This window comes from Phalacrocorax aristotelis, chromosome W (assembly GCF_949628215.1).
Source record: "Phalacrocorax aristotelis chromosome W, bGulAri2.1, whole genome shotgun sequence".
NCBI lineage: Eukaryota > Metazoa > Chordata > Aves > Suliformes > Phalacrocoracidae > Phalacrocorax > Phalacrocorax aristotelis.
In genome coordinates, this window is record NC_134310.1 from 21,479,825 (window position 1) to 21,499,683 (window position 19,859).

The following is a 19,859-nucleotide window of genomic DNA, read 5'->3' on the forward strand; positions in this document are numbered from 1 at the left end:
GTGATAGTGCCCCTGTACTTGGCACTGGTGAGGCCACACCTCAACTACTGTGTGCAGTTTTGGGCCCCTCAGTACAAGAAGGACATCGAGGTACCTGAGCATGTCCAGAGAAGGGCAATGAAGTTGGTGAAGGGTATGGAGAACAAGTCTTATGAGGAGCAGCTGAGGGAGCTGGGGTTGTTTAGTCTGGAGAAGAGGAGGCTGAGGGGAAACCTTATGGCTCTCTACAACTACCTGAAAGGAGGTTGTAGCGAGGCAGGGGTCAGTCTCTTTTCCCTAGTAACAAGCGATAGCACGAGAGGAAATGGCCTCAAGCTGCGCCAGGGGAAGTTTAGGTTGGATATTAGGAAAAACTTCTTCACCAAAATGGTTGTCAAACATTGGAACAGGCTGCCCAGGGAGGTGGTTGAGTCTCCATCCCTGGAGGTATTTAAAAGAAGGGTAGACGTGGTGCTTGAGGATATGGTTTAGTGATGGACTTGGCAGTGATAGGTTAGCAGTTGGACTCGATGATCTTAAGGGTCTTTTCCAACCTTAATGATTCTATGATTCTATGAAAATCCTTCACACCCATACCAGAATTCCTTCTATACAGATACGTTTAAAAAACTGTAGAAAAAAATTAACACTTGAAAGGTAAAAACCCCACAGATTCTATTGCGATACTCAAACTACCAATTTCTTAAGTCATTAGTTCATAGAATATCTTCAAAAGTCATTGATAATTCCCTACAGCTAAATTAAGCTTCCTGAAACATTTATTAATCACATTACTCTAGATTAGGGAGATATGGGAGGACAATGCTTTAAAGTCTTTTTCCAAGATTTAAGTTACAGACACTTGTTATCACCTAAAATCTTGAAGAATTACAGATCAACTATTTCAGACTAATGTTTATGGACAGCAAGCATTTTTCCTAATTAATCCATTCATTTCCATGCTGCACACGGCTAAAACAAGAGATTAGGTCAGCTCATCCTTTTAGCCTGGTTTCCTTAAGAAATGTGATTGCTGTAATCATGTTCTCAGTCATCAGTGGTGTTATCCCTTTCATGTTTTTTCTTCCCAACCGCAGCTTTGAAACTTGCTGTTAATTTTGACAATAGCCCTAACTAGTGACCCAGCTGTGGGAGAAGGTGTACCTTATGTTTGTCCCTTACTGAACAACTGAATATACAAGGACATGCCTTGAGGTGTAGTACAAGTGCTATGCTGATATTTACGTCTACTAACACTTTGCCAATTCTTCCATGAATCACATCCACTAACTCCTAGGAACATTAGATCAATGCAGAGGAATATTCCTAGGAATAAAGAGCGATAGAGACACAAACAAAATTAAATACTAGTTTCTGGTGTTTCTAGTTTAAGCAAATATTTGGCAATTTGTAGTTTCTGGAAAGATCTCTGCTATATTTGGGAAAACTAACTTTTCAGTCATTCAGTCAGGAAGCAATAAGAATTTGTTAAATTAAACTTAAATATCCATTTCAAGGAATTTATCAGTTTTTCCACATTTCATCTCTTCCTGAAATCTACCCATTATATACGCAGTAATGCTGAACAGTACCAGAGGAACAATACTCAAGGTTTAAAACACATTTGAAGAAACAATAGGAAGCAGTTAGCTTGCCTATTTTACTAGAACACAAGAAAATGTTTTATACCAAAGACATCAAAAATATTTCACTATAGCTTAAAATACACTTCCATATTCAGTCTCACAAGGACTGTGTACACATGCAAGAGAAATTAACTTTTTTCCTCCAGATGAGATGAGATTATGATTTGGAGAGGATGAACTGTAATCTAGCATTATACTTCTATACTAAACAAACAACAAAACCCAACCGCACACACATGAAAAACATCAGCACTTAATTAAAATACCCTTTTCCAGTAAGTTGTTGACTTGTCATCCAGGAAGTTGCAAATATTTCATAATATCTGTATGTATTATATGTGGGGTTTTTTTTCAGATTTCCAATCCATAGCTGCCAGACTCCAATGCTCTCTGACCAGGCTCTTTATATATTCTACCCATGGAGGGTGTGATGTTTAATGTCAAATTTACTTATTTGAAGACAGTTGATGTTACACGGGATTACTGATTTAGCAGAGTGATCCAACAATATAACCAAATCACAGTACAAGTGTAAGCTACACTTAGCAAAATATAGCAATTGCAATATACAGTTCAATACCAATGTGATCCTCATTACTGGTCTCTATACTATGCCCAATGTCACGATGCTGGGCATCCCCAGTCACCGGGAAGGAATACATGCGTTGAAGCCAGCACAATCCTGTTGCTCTCTTCAAAATTCTTTTGTTAGTTGCCTAGTTTTTATACTATATGTTGGACTGAGCCACCTATTCATTCCCCCCATGCTGCTCTGGCTAACTCAGGGAGACATTCACATTCTTTTAATGAAATTTGGGAGAAACATACTACCAGTTGATCTATAACCAGAGTGATGGAATTAACCAACCATGGATGTCGCTCTACTCCTTGTACAGCCCTATCCAACTGGACATCAAGTCTGGGGACACGGAGTATACAAATCAGTGTATTCTTTGATCTGCATTTTAGTCATTAGTTAAACATTAATGCGAATGAAACAATAGACAATGTGTTTCTGTCAGAAGAGGATGACAAAATGTGGTTTCATGCAGTGGACTGAGAAAACTGGCCAGGACTGCCAAGATCAAGATCTAAGTAGGTAAAAGGTAATTCGGGCAGGGGGAGATCACGACCACCAACCCAAGTAATACCACCTACTCAAAAGAGAACAATGGGAAAGGACAACTGAACCTGCGCAATAATTTACATGTGAAGCGAGCAAGTTTGTACCAATCACCAAAGAGAATAATATTGAGTATGCATGGATAAGATGAATGTGTATATTTTTGGTCTATATAAATCACATTGGAAAGGTGTGTAAGGTATGCATGTTAGGAGGAGCAATCCCCCGTGCATCCAGCACCCTGAATAAAGAATGCCTGCCTTTTAACACTACATTGGTGTTACGAGGTTTATTCCCCGATTTCGGTGGCAGATCCACTGAACTGTTATCTAAAAGCCAGCTTTCTTTGCAACAGCTGAGGTCAGTCACACCCTGCATTATTCTCTGAGCTTCATGGGCGCATCACCCTTGCCCTTGCCCATCCCCACTGAGCCTTCTTCCATTGTAGGGGTTTACTGATCAGTCACAATGCAAACTGAAATTGTAAAATACTGTAGAGACATTTTAGTTTCATTTTTTGTTAAGTAGCTATATTTACAAAGAAAAATGAAACAACACACAAGTTTTGGCTTTCTACCAGTTAGTAAGCATTTTATTGGAATGATCTGTCCCAGATCACTACTATGCCAACAAAGACACTCCTCTTAGAAGGAAAAAGGCTTCCTAACCCCTTTAAAGTCACAATGCAAAGCAGCATTTCACTGTGCTCTCTGAACCTAAGGACTGTTGAAAATACAGGTAAGTGGATACTGCCAACTATACCAATTTGTCATGAATATGATTTGTTACATGGCTTTAGTTAGCAATTTAAGATTTATTAATATTTTTGAGATAGATCACAGTATTAGGTTGTATAATTCTTAACAGCATCAGCCAGTTTAAAACAGCAATTTGATGGAATTTGTTACAATCAAGATAGCAACTTAGTTAAAGATTCAAGAATGGCAAGGTTTATTCTATCACTTACATGGAAGAAGTGCACAAAGGAAGATTCAGTTACACTCGAGTTAGAATGATTCACAGAGGGATTGTGGATGCAGGGGATAAGGAGGACCCTCCCGTTGAGTCACGACATTCAGACTAGACCCCCTTGCTTTCTAAACACCTTTCAGAGAGGAGTCCAGTTGCGGCTAGGTCCAATCTTAGTCTCAGACCTGGTCAACAGTTTATGTAAATAGGGATAATATATATATGTATATATAGTCAAATTGCACGTGCACACACACACACCCCCCCCGAGGTTAACCTGTGAATAAAATTTCCCTTTTCGTGAGTTTCATGAATTACTCACTTTTATGTGCTGGCATTCATCAATGGAGGATTGGTGAACCTCATGAAGTCAGGCCTTTTGAGTCCTTGTGAAATCGATGGGCAATCCTTCAATCCTCGCGAAATCTACCCTGAGAGGTGTCCCAGCCCAGGGGGAGATACTGGGTCACACAGCCCACTGCGGTCCTGGAGAGCACAAAAAGGTCTCCCTCTTGAATCCCTGTTTATAGGATTTTGAGATGATTGGCTTTGGTCAGTATTTTATATCCTGGCCACAATTTGTGCTGAGTCATTCTGGTACACAAGTCAGGCAGCAAATAGCCCAGGTGTGGACAGAGACCACCTGAAGCCCAAGTCCTTATGACCAAGATAAAAGCACAATAGGGCTTATCCTGGGATCTCAGAGTGGCCTGGGGGCTGCACCACCACTAGGACACAAGACTACTGAAGTGAAAAGCTGATTGAGCAATTCAAACATTTTCTATAAACTAAGGCAAGTAACTTCCACAAATTCAACACTTACTATTTTTACAGAAAGGAAATTAAAAATAAATTTACCTAAAATTAGTATTCTGAATTCTTTACTTCCCTGTTTCACACTGACAGTTCTAAAAGCATTAATAAGGAGGGAAAAAATGAGATTTCCTGAAGATCAATTGATATACTTTGAGAACATGTGGAACTTTAAAGCATATGTAACAATTCTGAAGTCGTTTGCCTTATTGAAATAAACAAGAAAAATATAAAACATATATTGGTTTTTTGTACTAGTTTTGTTATAAAAGATTTTGAATTTTGTGGGTTGATTTTTCTTCTTGATAATTTTCCATATTAAGGATTTGGAATATTTACATGATAGCATTATATGTGCTGTCGTCATTCATAATATTTATAAGCCTAAGAATGCCAAGTTCCACACTGTGGTAGTTTAGCCAGCAACTCAGCCCCACACAGTCATTCGCTCACTCCCCCACCGGCAGATGGGAAATAGAATCAGAAGGGTAATGCTCATGGCTTGAGATAAGAACAGTTTAATAATTAAAATAAAACAACAACAACAACAAAAATGCAATGGAAAGGAAAACAAAGAGAGGCAAGAAACCCGGGGGGGGGGGGGGGGGGGAAGGGGATGAACCACCTAAACAAACCGCATGCGACGCAGCCGCTCACCGCCCGCCGACCCAATGCCGCACCTCCCCAAGCCACAAAACTACCCCCCCTTAATATACTGGTCATTGTGTCACATGGTATGGAATAAACATGCCATTGGCCAGTCGGGGTCAGCCGCCCCCACCATGGCCCTACCCCTCCCAGCCTCCCGCCAACACCTGGCACAGCACAGGAAGCTGGAAAGGTAGATGACCCCCCACAGGGAGGAGAATTAACCCCTTCTCAGCCAAAACCAGCACAGTCTCCACCCCTTAGTCCATACCATTTACACCATGCCCAGGTCCCATACGATTCAATACAACCTTACCAACCACCACCCCTCCCCTTCCCATCCTTTAACATAATACACAAACATCATTCCCTTACTCTACGGACCTTCCCTGTAAAATGTCCATTGAAATGTCCATTGAGTTCACCCAGTCCATGACTCTGGGCTCCATCTGCCGTATCAGTCTGTCAGGGTGGGAGAGATGGTGTGTGTGGCGTTGGGTTGCTGCATACCAAAGCAGTCATTGTTCCATCACTGCTGCACTTTGCTTGTTTCACAGTTTATCTTCCATGGATTGGGAGGCTCATACTCTGATATCATTGATACAACACAGAGGTGACACACAATATTATATAGCAGTTTGCATTTTGCCATACAGTTCATTGGTTGTTTTCGCCCAAAATCAAATCCCCTTGAGGCACACATCTGACTCCTCCATCCTCCTGCATCACCCACCAAGTGCATCCAGGTCCTCGAGCAAAAGAAATCCCACGAATGGGTTTGCCTTTGCCTGAGGCAGGAAGAACCAAGACTGTTTTGCCCAGCATAGTTTTTGCATGCACTCCAGGGACTCTATCCCCTTCCACAGTATGTAGGATTTCTGACTGGGCAGGGCCAGCTCGCTTGGCAGATCCCCTCGTGTTGACTAACCACGTGGCTTTTGCTAAATGTGTATCCCAGTGCTTGAATATTCCACCCCCCATTGCTCTCAGTGTAGTTCTTAACAGTCCATTTTACCGTTCAATTTTCCCAGAGGCTGGTGCGTATAGGGGATGTGATACACCCACTCAATGCCATGCTCGTTGGCCCAACTGTCTATGAGGCTATTTTGGAAATGAGTCCCATTGTCTGACTCAATTCTCTCTGGGGTGCCATGTTGCCACAGGACTTGTTTTTCGAGACCCAGGATAGTATTCTGGGCAGTGGCGTGGGGGACAGGATATATTTCCATCCAGCCATTTGTTGTTTCTACCATTGTAAGCACATGGTGCTTGCCTTGGCAGGTTTGTGGGAGTGTGATACAGTCAATTTGCCAAGCCTCCCCATATTTATATTTCAGCCACCGTCCCCCATACCATGGAAGCTTTACCCGCTTCGCTTGCTTGATTGCAGTGCACATTTCACATTCGTGGATAACCTGTGCAATAACATCCATGGTCAAGTCCACCCCTCGATCACGAGCCCACCTGTATGTTGCATCTCTCCCTTGATGGCCTGAGGTGTCATGGGCCCAACGAGTCAGAAATAGTTCACCCTTATGTTGCCAGTCCAGATCCACCTCAGCCACTTCAATCTTGACAGCCTGATCTACCTGCTGGTTGTTCCGATGTTCTTCAGTGGCCCGACTCTTGGGGACGTGAGCATCCACATGACGTACCTTTGGAACCAGGTTCTCTACCTGGGCAGCAGTATCTTGCCGCAATGCGGCATCCCAGATGGGTATACCTCTACGCTGCCAGTTGCTTGGCTTCCACTGCTGCAGCCAGCCCCACAGGGCATTTGCCACCATCCAGGAGTCAGTATAGATAGAGCACTGGCCACTTTTCCCATTCAGCAATGTCTAAGGCCAGCAGGATGGCCTTTACTTCTGCAAACTGGCTCAATTCACCCTTTCCTTCAGCAGTTTCTGTGACTTGTCACATAGGACTCCATACAGCAGCCTTCCAGCTTTCCCGCAAGGCTACAGGACCGATCAGTGAACAGGGCATACTGCTTTTCGTCTTCTGACAGTTATACAGTGGGGCTTCTTCAGCACGTGTCACCTCCTCCTCTGGTGATAATCCAAAATCTTGGCCTTCTGGCCAGTCCATGATCACTTCCAAGATTCCTGGGCGACTGGGGTTTCCTACTCGAGCTCGCTGGGTGATCAGTGCAACCCATTTACTCCTCGTAGCATCAGTTGCATGGTGTGCAGAAAGGACCTTTCCTTTATAATCGAGCCCAGCACTGGCAGTCGGGGTGCCAGGAGCAGCTGTGCTTCAGTACCAACCACTTCTGATGCAGATCAAAGCCCTTCATATGCTGCCAATATCTCTTTTTCAGTTGGAGTATAGCGGGCTTCGGACCCTCTGTATCCCCTACTCCAAAACCCTAGGGGTCGAACTCAGGTCTCCCCTGGTGCTTTCTGCCAGAGGCTCCAGGTAGGGCCATTCTCCCTGGCTGTGATGTAGAGCACATTTTTTACATCTTGTCCTGCCTGGACTGGACCAAGAGCTACTGCATGAACTATCTCCTCTTTAGTTTGTTCAAAGTATTGTTGTTGCTCAGGGCCCCATTTGAAATCATTCTTCTTCTGGGTCACTTGATAGAGTGGGCTTACGATCAGACTATAATTGGGAATATGCATTCTCCAAAAACCCACAACGCCCAAGAAAGCTTGAGTTTCCTTTTTGCTAGTTGGTGGAGACATGGCTGTTATTTTTTTTATCACATCCATTGGGATCTTACGACGACCATCTTGCTATTTGATTCCTAAGAACTGGATCTCTTGTGTGGGTCCCTTCACCTTACTTTGTTTTATGGCAAAACCAGATTTCAGAAGGATTTGGACTATTTTCTCTCCTTTCTCAAAAACTTCTTCCGCTGTGTTGCCCCACACAATGATGTCATCAATGCATTGAAGGTGTTCTGGAGCTTCTCCCTGTTCCAGTACAGTCTGAATCAGTCCATGGCAAATGGTAGGACTGTGTTTCCACCCATGGGGCAGTCGATTCCAGGTGTAGCGGACGCCCCCCTAGTAAAAGCAAACTGTGACCCGCACTCTGCTGCCAGAGGGATTGAGAAGAATGCATTAGCGATATCAATTGTGGCATACCACTTGGCTGCCTTTGATTCCAGTTCATATTGAAGTTCTAGCATGTCTGGCACAGCAGCACTCAGAGGCGATGTGACTTCATTCAGGCCACGATACTCTACTGTTAGTCTCTACTCTCCATTAGACTTCCGCACTGGCCATATGGGACTGTTAAAGGGTGAGTGGGTATTACTGATGACTCCTTGGCTCCTCAGTTGACGAATGAGCTCATGGATGGGAATCAGGGAGTACTGGTTGGTGCGATATTGTTGCCGGTGCAACGTGGTGGCGAGCGGTACCCGCTGTGCTTTGACCTTCAGCAACCCCACAACAGAAGGGTCCTTCATGAGACACCAGGCAAGGTGGACAGCTGGTTAATTTCCTCCGTCTACAAGGCAGCTACACCAAAAGCCCACCTGTACCCTTTTGGGTCCTTGAAGTACCCTCTCCTGAGGTAGTCTATGCCAAGGATGCACGGAGCCTCGGGGCCAGTCACAATGGGGTGCTTCTGCCACTCATTCCCAGTTAGGCTCACTTTGGTCTCCAATACAGTTAGGTCCTGGGATCCCCCTGTCACTCCAGCAATGCTGATGGGTTCTGCCCCTATACAGTTTGATGGCATTAAGGTGCACTGTGCGCCGGTGTCCACTAAAGCTTTATACTCCTGTGGGTCGGATGTGCCAGGCCATCGGATCCACACAGTCCAGTAAACCCGGTTATCCCTTTCCTCCACCTGGCTGGAGGCAGGGCCCCTCTAGTCTTGACCATGGCAGTCACAACTCACTTCCTGTAAATGTGAATCAAGAGTGTCTCTATTACGCTTAGAAATGAAATCACCGCTTCTACTCCTCCGTCTGGGGACTTGCTCACTGGAAACTGGAGCAGCAGCTTTCCTGGAAGAACCTCCCTGAGTGATTGTTCGTCCTTGCAGTTCACGTACCCGTGCCTCTAGGCCTGAGGTAGGATTGCCATCCCACCTCCTCATGTCCTCTCCGTGGTCATGCAGGTAAAACCATAGGGTGGCCCGTGGTGTGTATCCCCTCCTTTGAGCCAAAGTATGCTTATTCCTAACAGCTGAGACACTACTCTGTGCAGCTGGGGACCAGGACATATCTTCCTTGAGTTGCTAGACTTCTCGGGATAGTTTCTCCACAGCAGAGACGAGCGAGGAAGAGAGATTTGTTTCGTAATTCCAGAATCTATCAATCACCTCTGCCACTGTTGGTGTCTTGTAATCTTTCCAGAGCATTACTGCCAATGAGTTTGCATGCGAAGATGGTGCGCTCCATACAAACTTCCGCCACATGGGACGTGTGCGCTCGTCTTCATCTGGATCTTTGGATGACCGTTGATCGTCCAGGTCACCATAAATCACCTCAAGCACAGCTAATTCCCTTAGATACTGGATGCCTTTCTCCATAGTTGTCCATTTTCCTAGGCGATATCTAACATCTTCTTTAAAGGGATACCTTTCCTTCACTCTGGACAGGAGTCTCCTCCAGAGGCTGAGGGCTTGTGTTCTTCTTCCAATTGCTTTGTCATCGCCCCCTTCCCCAGAAAAGGATCCCAGTTGTTTGGCTTCTTTTCCCTCTAATTCCAGGCTACTGGCCCCATTATCCCAGCAGCCAGGTGACAATGTGCTCACCTGAACCATGGTTGAAATCTTTTCACATATCTCGTAACTCACTCAAGGACAGGGATCGGGTGGTCTCTATTTCATTTATGACTTCTTCTTCCTCTCCCTGTGATGGCCCTGCTTTTTCATCATCTCGTTCTAAACGAGTTGACATCCACTTCCAATATTTCTCCTTGTTTATGGGGCGAATGATACTGGCACGGGTTTATTCTCTGAGCCAGCTCCAGTACTTGTCCTGGGGGTTTGAGTGGCTGCAGTGCCTGTCCTCAGGGCTGGAGTGTCTACAGTGCCAGTCACTTTGCATTTCAATCCAGAGACATTCTCTTCCCCTTGGGAGCACTGAATAGTGTTAAACAGGGCTCGGTATGCATGGGCCAGGCCCCAGCATGTTGCAGTTATCTATGTCTCCCTGGAGTTCCCAGCATAACAACATAATTTCTCCAAATATTCTACTAGTTTTTCAAGATTCTGCACTTGTTTGGGGGTGAAACTCCAAAACACTGGGGGTGCCCACTGCCCTAGGTATTTGCCCATGCTATCCCACATGCCCTGCCACTCGTAACTATCAAGCCTCGGGGCAGATTTCTGGGTGATATTCTTAAGTTGCTTAGTCAAACCAAAACAACATGCCCAAAAACTAACAATAAGTGCACCTTAACCACCCAAGGATGTTCAAGATACAAAAAGGTGGTTGTAATAGAGGCAGAGACATCACAGAACAAAGTTGCAAAGATACCATTCTGTATTTCCTCCATATAAAATCTCTCAGAGGAGGAGGTATAATTGCTAATTGCCTCAACAAGGTGGTATCCAAAGTACATTAACTGTTTCAGCAAAAACCCCAAATACCAGATAAAGCTGAGAACGAGTGTTTGCATAACAAATCTTGTAGGCAAAACATTACTAATCACAGCAGAACACAGCAGACTAAACCATACAACACCAATTTTTAACACAAACTGCAAAAATGAGAACATGGTGCTGTGACCAGCAGCTGTTATTATCTCCAACCCTTGAGCCCCACGTTGGGCACCAAGAAACTGTCGTGGTTTAGCTGGCAGCTCAGCCCCACACAGTCACTTGCTCACTCCCCCACCGGTGGGATGGGGGAGAGCATCAGAAGGGTAATGCTCATGGGTTGAGATAAGAACAGTTTAATAATTAAAGTGAAAAAAACCAACAACAAAAATGCAATGGAAAGGAAAACAATGAGAGGCGTGAAACCCAGGGGATGTGGTGGAGGGGGGAGGGAGGTGGATGAACCACCAAAAGAAACCACAGGTAACACAGCCACTCACCACCCACCTCCCCAAGCTGCAACTGCCCCCCCTTAATATACTGGTCATGGTGTCACATGGTATGGAATGAACATCCCTTTGGCCAGTCAGGGTCAGCTGCCCTGGCTGTGGCCCTGCCCCTCCCAGCAGCTGGAAAGGTAGCCGACCAGAACAGTGACGAGAATTAACCCCTTCTCAGCCAAAACCTAGCACACACACAAATCTCTAATGTGCTTATGACATACTAAGTAACAATAAGCCATACTGTTAAGGAACAATGGAAATTCCTTGTTAGAAGGATGTACATAAGATGACTTATGAAACAATTAACTTTTGAGAATAATTCTGTTGACAGCACTAGAATTTAGTATTTGAGCGATTTAAAATAAGAAACTGCTAAGTCACTTCAAAATATTTCAGTATGACTTCTGAAAGCCAGCATTTTTAATAATAGTATAGCGAACAAATTTTAAAAACACTACTTTGTTCTTTCATATAGTAAATAAAACACAGGTTGCTTTTTTTGATCCAAACCGACACCCCCAGAACACAGTATAACTGCCTTTACAGACTACCAGTATCTTTTAGAAAAGCATCACAGCCTACCATTTAGGCACTGATTGCCCCCACACCTGACTGCACAGGTCATCAACAGTTCATCTGCAGGTTTCATTCAAAGAACATTCTTCTGATTAGCCATCAGCTACAACTACTCACCAGCCCAAGTGTTTTGCTTACAAAAAAATACTCAGAGTGTTTTCTTTCTTAGGTCAGAACACACTTATGAAAAACAATGTGCAACTTAGACAAATACTTTTGTATGATACTGTTCTAATTATTTTGCAGTTTCACACAAGAAAGGTTAAACGATGGACTAAAACCAGCAAGGCCTACAAATTGTCAGTCACCGTACTAATTTTAATGATAACAGTACAATCATGCTATCAGGGTAAGGAGGAAGACACAATATCAAGACATGAAAATAGACCTATATTTAATTATTAATTTTTTTCAGCATAAAGGCAAAAGAAGGGAAAAAACAGCATGTACACTCAGAGCACAGATCATACAGTTTTCCTCATGAACCAGTTTAATCCCCTCTGTAAGCCCTTAATTGTAAACCACATGAGACTATTCTGTGAGCAAAGTAATTCTGAAAAGAAATATGTCAGTTGAAGAGTTTTCTTGGTACATAATATTTTGATTTCCATAACTCAATTCAGAATTGCTGATATACATTTCAGCTGAAGTAGTATAATGGTTTTGGCACTAACAAGTTGGATGAGGCAGGTCTGTTATTCAGATTCCCTAATTTTTATCATATGAATAGAATGGGTGACCCTATGCAAGTCTTCTGTATAACCCCCTCCCCCCAAGACAATCAATGTTAAAATATCTCCTAAATAACAGGAGTTTGTGTTGGACATTTTCACTTTCCTAAGGTATGAAAATTCAGCCACACAAATTTCAAATCTGCATGAAAGTATCTTACAGACTCATCTGGCATCTCAATTACTAAGAACTTTTTTTCCCTAACACTGGGATTTCGTAGGAGTAGTAACATCTGTCACCTGGGAAGAGAGATTATAGTAAACTAGCTATGCGAACACAAAAATTATTTACAACTGACAAACACAATGAGCAATGCATTTCAATGATGGATTTATCAGTTGACAGACCCCAAATAAAGCACTACTTTCCCTACCCTCTGATATCCTCTACAGTTTTCCCTCTATCCATAGATTTATTGCTATTTGCCTAGAAGTATACAGAAACAAGCTGTACTGGTATACAACTGTGCATAGGGGGTGTGTGTGTGTGTGTGTATATTTATATATAAAAATAAAATTGCAAATCACATTTACTCTAAGATGCTATATTGATATAACTGTAGATTATTAAACAGAAGGTTGAAAGGTTATGAGTAAGAATTAGACACCGAGGCAACAGGGAACCTTGTGGTTGGTGTTTACTACAGGCTGCCCAATCAAGGGGAACCTACTGAAGATGCCTTCTTATTCCAGATACAGGAGGCATCACGCTTGTAGGCTCTCATCCTGCTGGGGGACTTCAACCACCCCGACATCTACTGTAAAAGTAGTATGACAAGCTGTAGGAAATCCAGGAGACTCCTGGAATGCATCGAGGAGAACTCCTTAAGACAGGTAATAGACAGCCCTATCAGATGGGATGTGTTACTGGATCTGCTGGTCACCAATGCAAGTGAGCTAACTGGTGGTGTCAAGATTGGAGGCAGCCAGGGCTGCACTGCTCATGCACTGGTGGAGTTCACAGTCCAGAGGGATATGGGTCAGGCAAAGGGTAAAGCAAGGACCCTGAATTTTAGGAAAGCAAACTTCAGGCTATTCAAGGAGTTAGTCAATGGGATCCCCTGAGAAACTGCCTCCAGGGACAAGGGAGCAGAACAAACCTGGCAGATCATTAGAGGACACTCTTTAAGAGCTCTCCATTCCCAGGTGTAAGAAATGAGGAAAGGAAGGCAAGAAACCAACATGGATGAGTTGAGAAGTGCTGGTCAAACCAAAGGGCAAGAAGGAAATGCACAGGCAGTGGAAGCAGGGACAGATATCCTGGGAAGAGGCTAAGGATGCTGCCCGGTTATGTAGGGATGGAGTCAGTAAGGCCAAGGTGCAGCTGCAACTGAACTTGGCAAGGGATGCAAAGAATAATAAGAATGGCTTCTACAGGTATGTCAGGCAGAAACAGAATCACAGAATGGTAGGGGTTGGAAGGGACCTTTAGAAATCATCATCTCCAACCCTCCTGCTTGAGCAGGTACACCTAGAGCAGGGGGCACAGGACCGCATCCAGGCAGGTTTTGAATGTCTCCAGGGAAGGAAACTCCACAACCTCCCTGGGCAGCCTGTTCCACTGCTCTGTCACCCTCACAGTAAAGAAGTTTTTCCTCATGTTTAGATAGAACTTGCTGTGATTCAACTTGTGCCCATTGCCCCTTGTCCTGTCATTGGGCACCACTGAAGAGAGTGTAGTCCCATCATCCTGAAAACCACACTTTCAGATATTTATAGGTACTGATGAGATCCCCCCTCAGTCTTCTCTTCTCCAGGCTGAACAAACCCAAGTGTCTCAGCCTTTCCTCATAAGGGAGATGCTCAATTGCCCTGATCATCTTGGTAGCCCAAAGGTCAAAGAAAGTCCCCTGATCATACTGGTAGCTTGTAAGGTCAAATAAAGTGTACCCCACCAATGAACATGACTGGCAAACTGGTAACAACAGACAAGGAGAAAGCTGAGGTACTCAACTACTTTTTTGCCTCAGTCTTCACGGGCAACCTCTCTTCCCACACCTCTCAAATGGATGGATGGCAAGGCAGGGACTAGGGGAGCAAAGTCCCTCCCACTGTAAGAGAATCACAGAATCATTAAGGTTGAAAAAGACCTCTAGGATCAACAAGTCCAACTGTCAACCCAACACTACCATGCCTCCTAAACCATGTCTCGAAGTGACACGTCTACACGTTTTTTGAACACCTCCAGGGATGTGGACTCCACCACCTCTCCGGGCAGACTGTTCCAATGCCTCAACACTCTTTCAGTGAAGAAATTTTTCCAAATATCCAATCTAAGCCTCCCCTGACGCAGCTTTAGACCATTTCCTTTCGTCCTATCGCTAATACTTTGGGAGAAGAGACCAACAGCCACCTCACTACAACCTCCTTTCAGGTAGTTGTAGAGAGCAATAAGGTCTCCTCTCAGCCTCCTCCAGGCTAAACAACCCCAGCTCCCTCAGCCGCTCCTCATAAGACTTGTTCTCCATACCCTTCACCAACTTCATTGCCCTCTTCTGGACACGCTCCAGCACCTCAATGTCCTACTTATACTGAGGGGCCCAAAAAAGAACACGTTATTCGAGGTGTGGCCTCACCAGTGCTGAGTACAAAGGGACGAGCACTTCCCAACTCCTGCTGGCCACACTATGCCTGATACAAACCAGGATGCTGTTGGCCTTCTTGGCTGCCTGAGCACACTGCTGGCTCACATTCAGGTGTCTGTCAACCAACACCCCCAGGTCCTTTTCCTCCAGGCAGCTCTCCAGCCACTCCTCCCCAAGCCTGTAGCATTGCATGGGGTTGCTGTGACCCAAGTGCAGGACCCAGCACTTAGCCTTGCTGAATCTCATACCGTTGGCTCTGGCCCAACGATCCAGCCTGTCCAGGTCCCTCTGGAGGGCCTTCCTGCCCTCCAGCAGATCGACACTTCCACCCAGCTTGGTGTCCTCTGCAAACTTACTGAGGGTACACTCAATCCCCTCATCCAGATCATCAATGAAGATATTGAACAGGACCGGCCCCAACACTGAGCCCTGGGGAACACCATCCATGGCCGGCCACAACTCTTTGGGCTCAGCCATCCAGCCAGATTTTACCCAGCGAAGAGTACACGTCTAAGCCATGAACCGCCAGCTTCTCTAGGAAGGTGCTGTGGGAGACAGTGTCAAAGGCTTTGCTGAAGTCCAGGTAGGTAACATCCACAGCCTTTCCCTCATCCACTAGGTGGGTTACCTGGTCATAGAAGGAGATCAGGTTGGTCAGGCAGGAACTGCCATTCATGAAGCCATCCTGGCTGGGCCTGATCCCCTGCTTGTCCTGCACTTGCCTGGTGAGCACATTCAAGATGTATTGCGCCACAACCTTCCCCGGTACCGAGGTCAGGCTGACAGGCCTGTACTTCCCCGGATCCTCCTTCTAGCCCTTCTTGTAGATGGGCGTCACATTGGCAAGCCTCCAGTCCTCTGGAACCTCCCGTTATACCAGGATTGCTGATAAATGATGGAGAGCGTCTTGGTGAGCTCCTCTGCCAGCTCCCTCAGTACTCTTTGGTGGATCCCATCTGGTCCCATGGACTTGTGAGTGTCCAGGTGGAGCAGCAGGATGTGAAGTGCTTCCTCCAGGATTATGGGATGTTTATTCTGTGATCCATCCCCTACTTCCAGCTCAGGGGGCTGAATATCCTAGAGATAACTGGTCTGACTATTAAAGACTGAGACAAAGAAGGCATAGAGTACCTCAGCCTTTTCCTCATCCTTGGTGTCAATGTTCCCCCCGTATCCAATAAAGAATGGAGAAGATCAGGTTTGAGACCACCTGAGGAACCTGAACATACATAAGTCTATGGGACCTGATGAGATGCATCCCAGGGTCCTGAGAGAATTAGCTGATGTAGTTGCCAAGCCACTCTCCATCAGATTTGAAAAGTCATGGCAGTCAGGTGAAGTCACTGGGGACTGGAAAAAGGGAAACATTGCACCCATTTTTTAAAAGGGTAGTGTCGTGGTTTAGCGGCAGCTCAGCCCCACACAGTCGCTCGCTCACTCCCCCACCGGTAGATGGGGGAGAGAATCAGAAGGGTAACGCTCGTGGGTTGGGATAAGAACAGTTTAATAATGAAAATTAAAAGAAACAACAGTAGAAAATGCAATGTAAAGGAGAACAACGAGAGGCGCAAAGCCCCGGGGGAGGGGGGAAGGGAGGGGAGAGGGGGAACAAACCGCCGGAACAAACCGCACGCGCCGCAGCCGCTCGCCGCCCGCCGACCCGACGCCGCGCCGCCTGCGCGCTGCCACTGCCCCCCCTCAATATACTGGTCATGGTGTCACATGGTATGGAATGAACCTGCCATTGGCCAGTCGGGGTCAGCCGCCCCCACCATGGCCCTGCCCCTCCCAGCCCCCCCTGCCACGCCACGCGGCAGAGCGCGGGAAGCTGGAAAGGTAGCTGACCCCCACAGTGAGGAGAATTAACCCCTTCTCAGCCAAAACCAGCACATTCTCCACCCCTTATTCCATACCACTTACACCATGCCCAGGTCCCATATGATGCAATACAACCGTACCAACCACCACCCCTCCCCTTCCCATCCTTTAACATAATACACAGACATCATTCCCTTAGTTCATGGACCTTCCCTGTAAAATGTCCATTAAAATGTCCATTGAGTTCACCCAGTCCATGACTCTGGGCTCCATCTGTTGTATCAGTCTTTCCGGGTGGGAGAGATGGTGTGTGGCGTTGGGTTGCTGCATACCGAGTCAGTCATCGTTCCATCACTGCTGCACGGCTTGTTTCATAGTTGATCTTCCATGGGTTGGGAGGCTCGTACTCTGATATCATTGATACAACACAGAGGTGACACACAATATTATATAGCAGTTCACATTGTGCCATTCAGTTCATTGACTGTTTTCACCCAAAATCAAATCCCCTTGAGGCACACATCGGATTTCTCCATCCTCCCGCATCACCCACCAAGTGCACCCAGGTCCTCGAGCAAAAACAATCCCACGAATGGGTTTGCCTTTGCCAGAGGCAGGAAGAACCCAGACTGTTTTGCCCAGCATACTTTTTGTGTGCACTACAGGGACTCTATCCCCTTCCACAGTATGTAGGATTTCTGACTGGGCAGGGCCAGCTCGGTTGGCAGATCCCCTCGTGTTGACTAACCACGTGGCTTTTGCTAAATGTGTATCCCAGTGCTTGAATGTCCCACCCCCCATTGCTCTCAGTGTGGTTTTTAACAGTCCATTGTACCTTTCAATTTTCCCAGAGGCTGGTGCGTGATAGGGGATGTGATACACCCACTCAATGCCGTGCTCTTTGGCCCAGGTGTCTATGAGGCTATTTCGGAAATGAGTCCCATTGTCTGACTCAATCCTCTCTGGGGTGCCATGTCGCCACAGGACTTGTTTCTCAAGACCCAGGATAGTGTTCCGGGCAGTGGCGTGGGGGACAGGATATGTTTCCAGCCAGCCAGTCGTTGTTTCTACCATTGTAAGCACATGGCGCTTGCCTTGGCGGGTCTGTGGGAGTGTGATATAGTCAATTTGCCAGGCCTCCCCATATTTATATTTCAGCCATCGTCCCCCATACCACAGAGGCTTTACCCGCTTCGCTTGCTTGATTGCAGCGCATGTGTCACATTCGTGGATAACCTGTGCAATAATATCCATGGTCAAGTCCACCCCTCGATCACGAGCCCACCTGTATGTTGCATCTCTCCCTTGATGGCCTGAGGTGTCATGGGCCCACCGAGCTAGAAATAGTTCACCCTTATGCTGCCAGTCCAGATCCACCTCAGCCACTTCAATCTTGGCAGCCCGATCTACCTGCTGGTTGTTTCGATGTTCTTCAGTGGCCCGACTCTTGGGGACGTGAGCATCCACATGCCGTACCTTTACAACCAGTTTCTCTACCCGGGCAGCAATATCTTGCCACAATGTGGCAGCCCAGATGGGTTTGCCTCTGCGCTGCCAGTTGCTTTGCTTCCATTGCTGCAGCCAGCCCCACAAGGCATTTGCCACCATCCAGGAGTCAGTATAGAGATAGAGCACTGGCCACTTTTCCCGTTCAGCGATGTCTAAGGCCAGCTGGATGGCCTTTACCTCTGCAAACTGGCTCGATTCACCTTCTCCTTCAGCAGTTTCTGCTACTTGTCGTGTAGGACTCCATACAGCAGCCTTCCATCTCCGGTGCTTTCCCACAAGGCGACAGGACCCATCAGTGAACAGGGCATATTGCTTCTCATCTTCTGGCAGTTTGTTATACAGTGGGGCTTCTTCAGCACGTGTCACCTCCTCCTCTGGTGATAATCCAAAATCTTTGCCTTCTGGCCAGTCCATAATCACTTCCAAGATTCCTGGGCGACTGGGGTTTCCTACTCGAGCCCGCTGGGTGATCAGTGCAACCCATTTACTCCACGTAGCATCAGTTGCATGGTGTGTAGAGGGGATGTTTCCTTTGAACATCCAGCCCAGCACTGGCAGTCGGGGTGCCAGGAGCAACTGTGCTTCAGTACCAACCACTTCTGAAGCAGCTCGAACCCCTTCATATGCTGCCAATATCTCTTTTTCAGTTGGAGTATAGCGGGCTTCAGACCCTCTGTATCCCCGACTCCAAAACCCTAGGGGTCGACCCCGGGTCTCCCCAGGTGCTTTCTGCCAGAGACTCCAGGTAGGGCCATTCTCCCCGGCTGCAGTGTAGAGCACATTTTTTACATCTTGTCCTGCCCGGACTGGCCCAAGAGCTACTGCATGGACTATTTCTCGTTTAATCTGTTCAAAGGCTTGTCGTTGCTCAGGGCCCCATTTGAAATCATTCTTTTTCCGGGTCACTTGATAGAGAGGGCTCACGATCAGACTGTAATTTGGAATATGCATTCTCCAAAAACCCACAACGCCCAAGAAAGCTTGTGTTTCCTTTTTGCTAGTTGGTGGAGACATGGCTGCTATTTTGTTGATCACATCCATTGGAATCTGACGACGACCGTCTTGCCATTTAATTCCTAAGAACTGGATTTCTCGTGCAGGTCCCTTCACCTTACTTTGTTTTATGGCAAAACCAGCTTTCAGAAGGATTTGGACTATTTTCTCACCTTTCTCAAAAACTTCTTCTGCTGTGCTGCCCCACACAATGATGTCATCAATGTATTGAAGATGTTCTGGAGCTTCTCCCTGTTCCAGTACAGTCTGAATCAGTCCATGGCAAATGGTAGGACTGTGTTTCCACCCCTGGGGCAGTCGATTCCAGGTGTACTGGACGCCCCTCCATGTGAAAGCAAACTGTGGCCTGCACTCTGCTGCCAGAGGGATTGAGAAGAATGCATTAGCAATATCAATTGTGGCATACCACTTGGCCGCCTTTGACTCCAGTTCGTATTGAA

At 46.1% G+C, this 19,859-nt stretch overlaps 1 protein-coding gene across 7 annotated transcripts in view; it reads right to left on the minus strand.

Moving 5' to 3' along the window:
- LOC142049258 (spindlin-Z-like) overlaps nucleotides 1-19,859 on the minus strand; it is a 133,086-nt gene that overhangs the window by 54,030 nt on the left and 59,197 nt on the right. For 2 of the 7 annotated variants that reach the window (XM_075076757.1, XM_075076762.1), the window contains exon 2: nucleotides 4,040-4,237. The exons of the other annotated variants lie outside the window; for them this stretch is intronic. The gene's annotated coding sequence lies outside the window, so the exon portion shown is untranslated. The remainder of the gene's footprint in view (nucleotides 1-4,039; nucleotides 4,238-19,859) is intronic. 7 annotated transcript variants of the gene reach the window in all.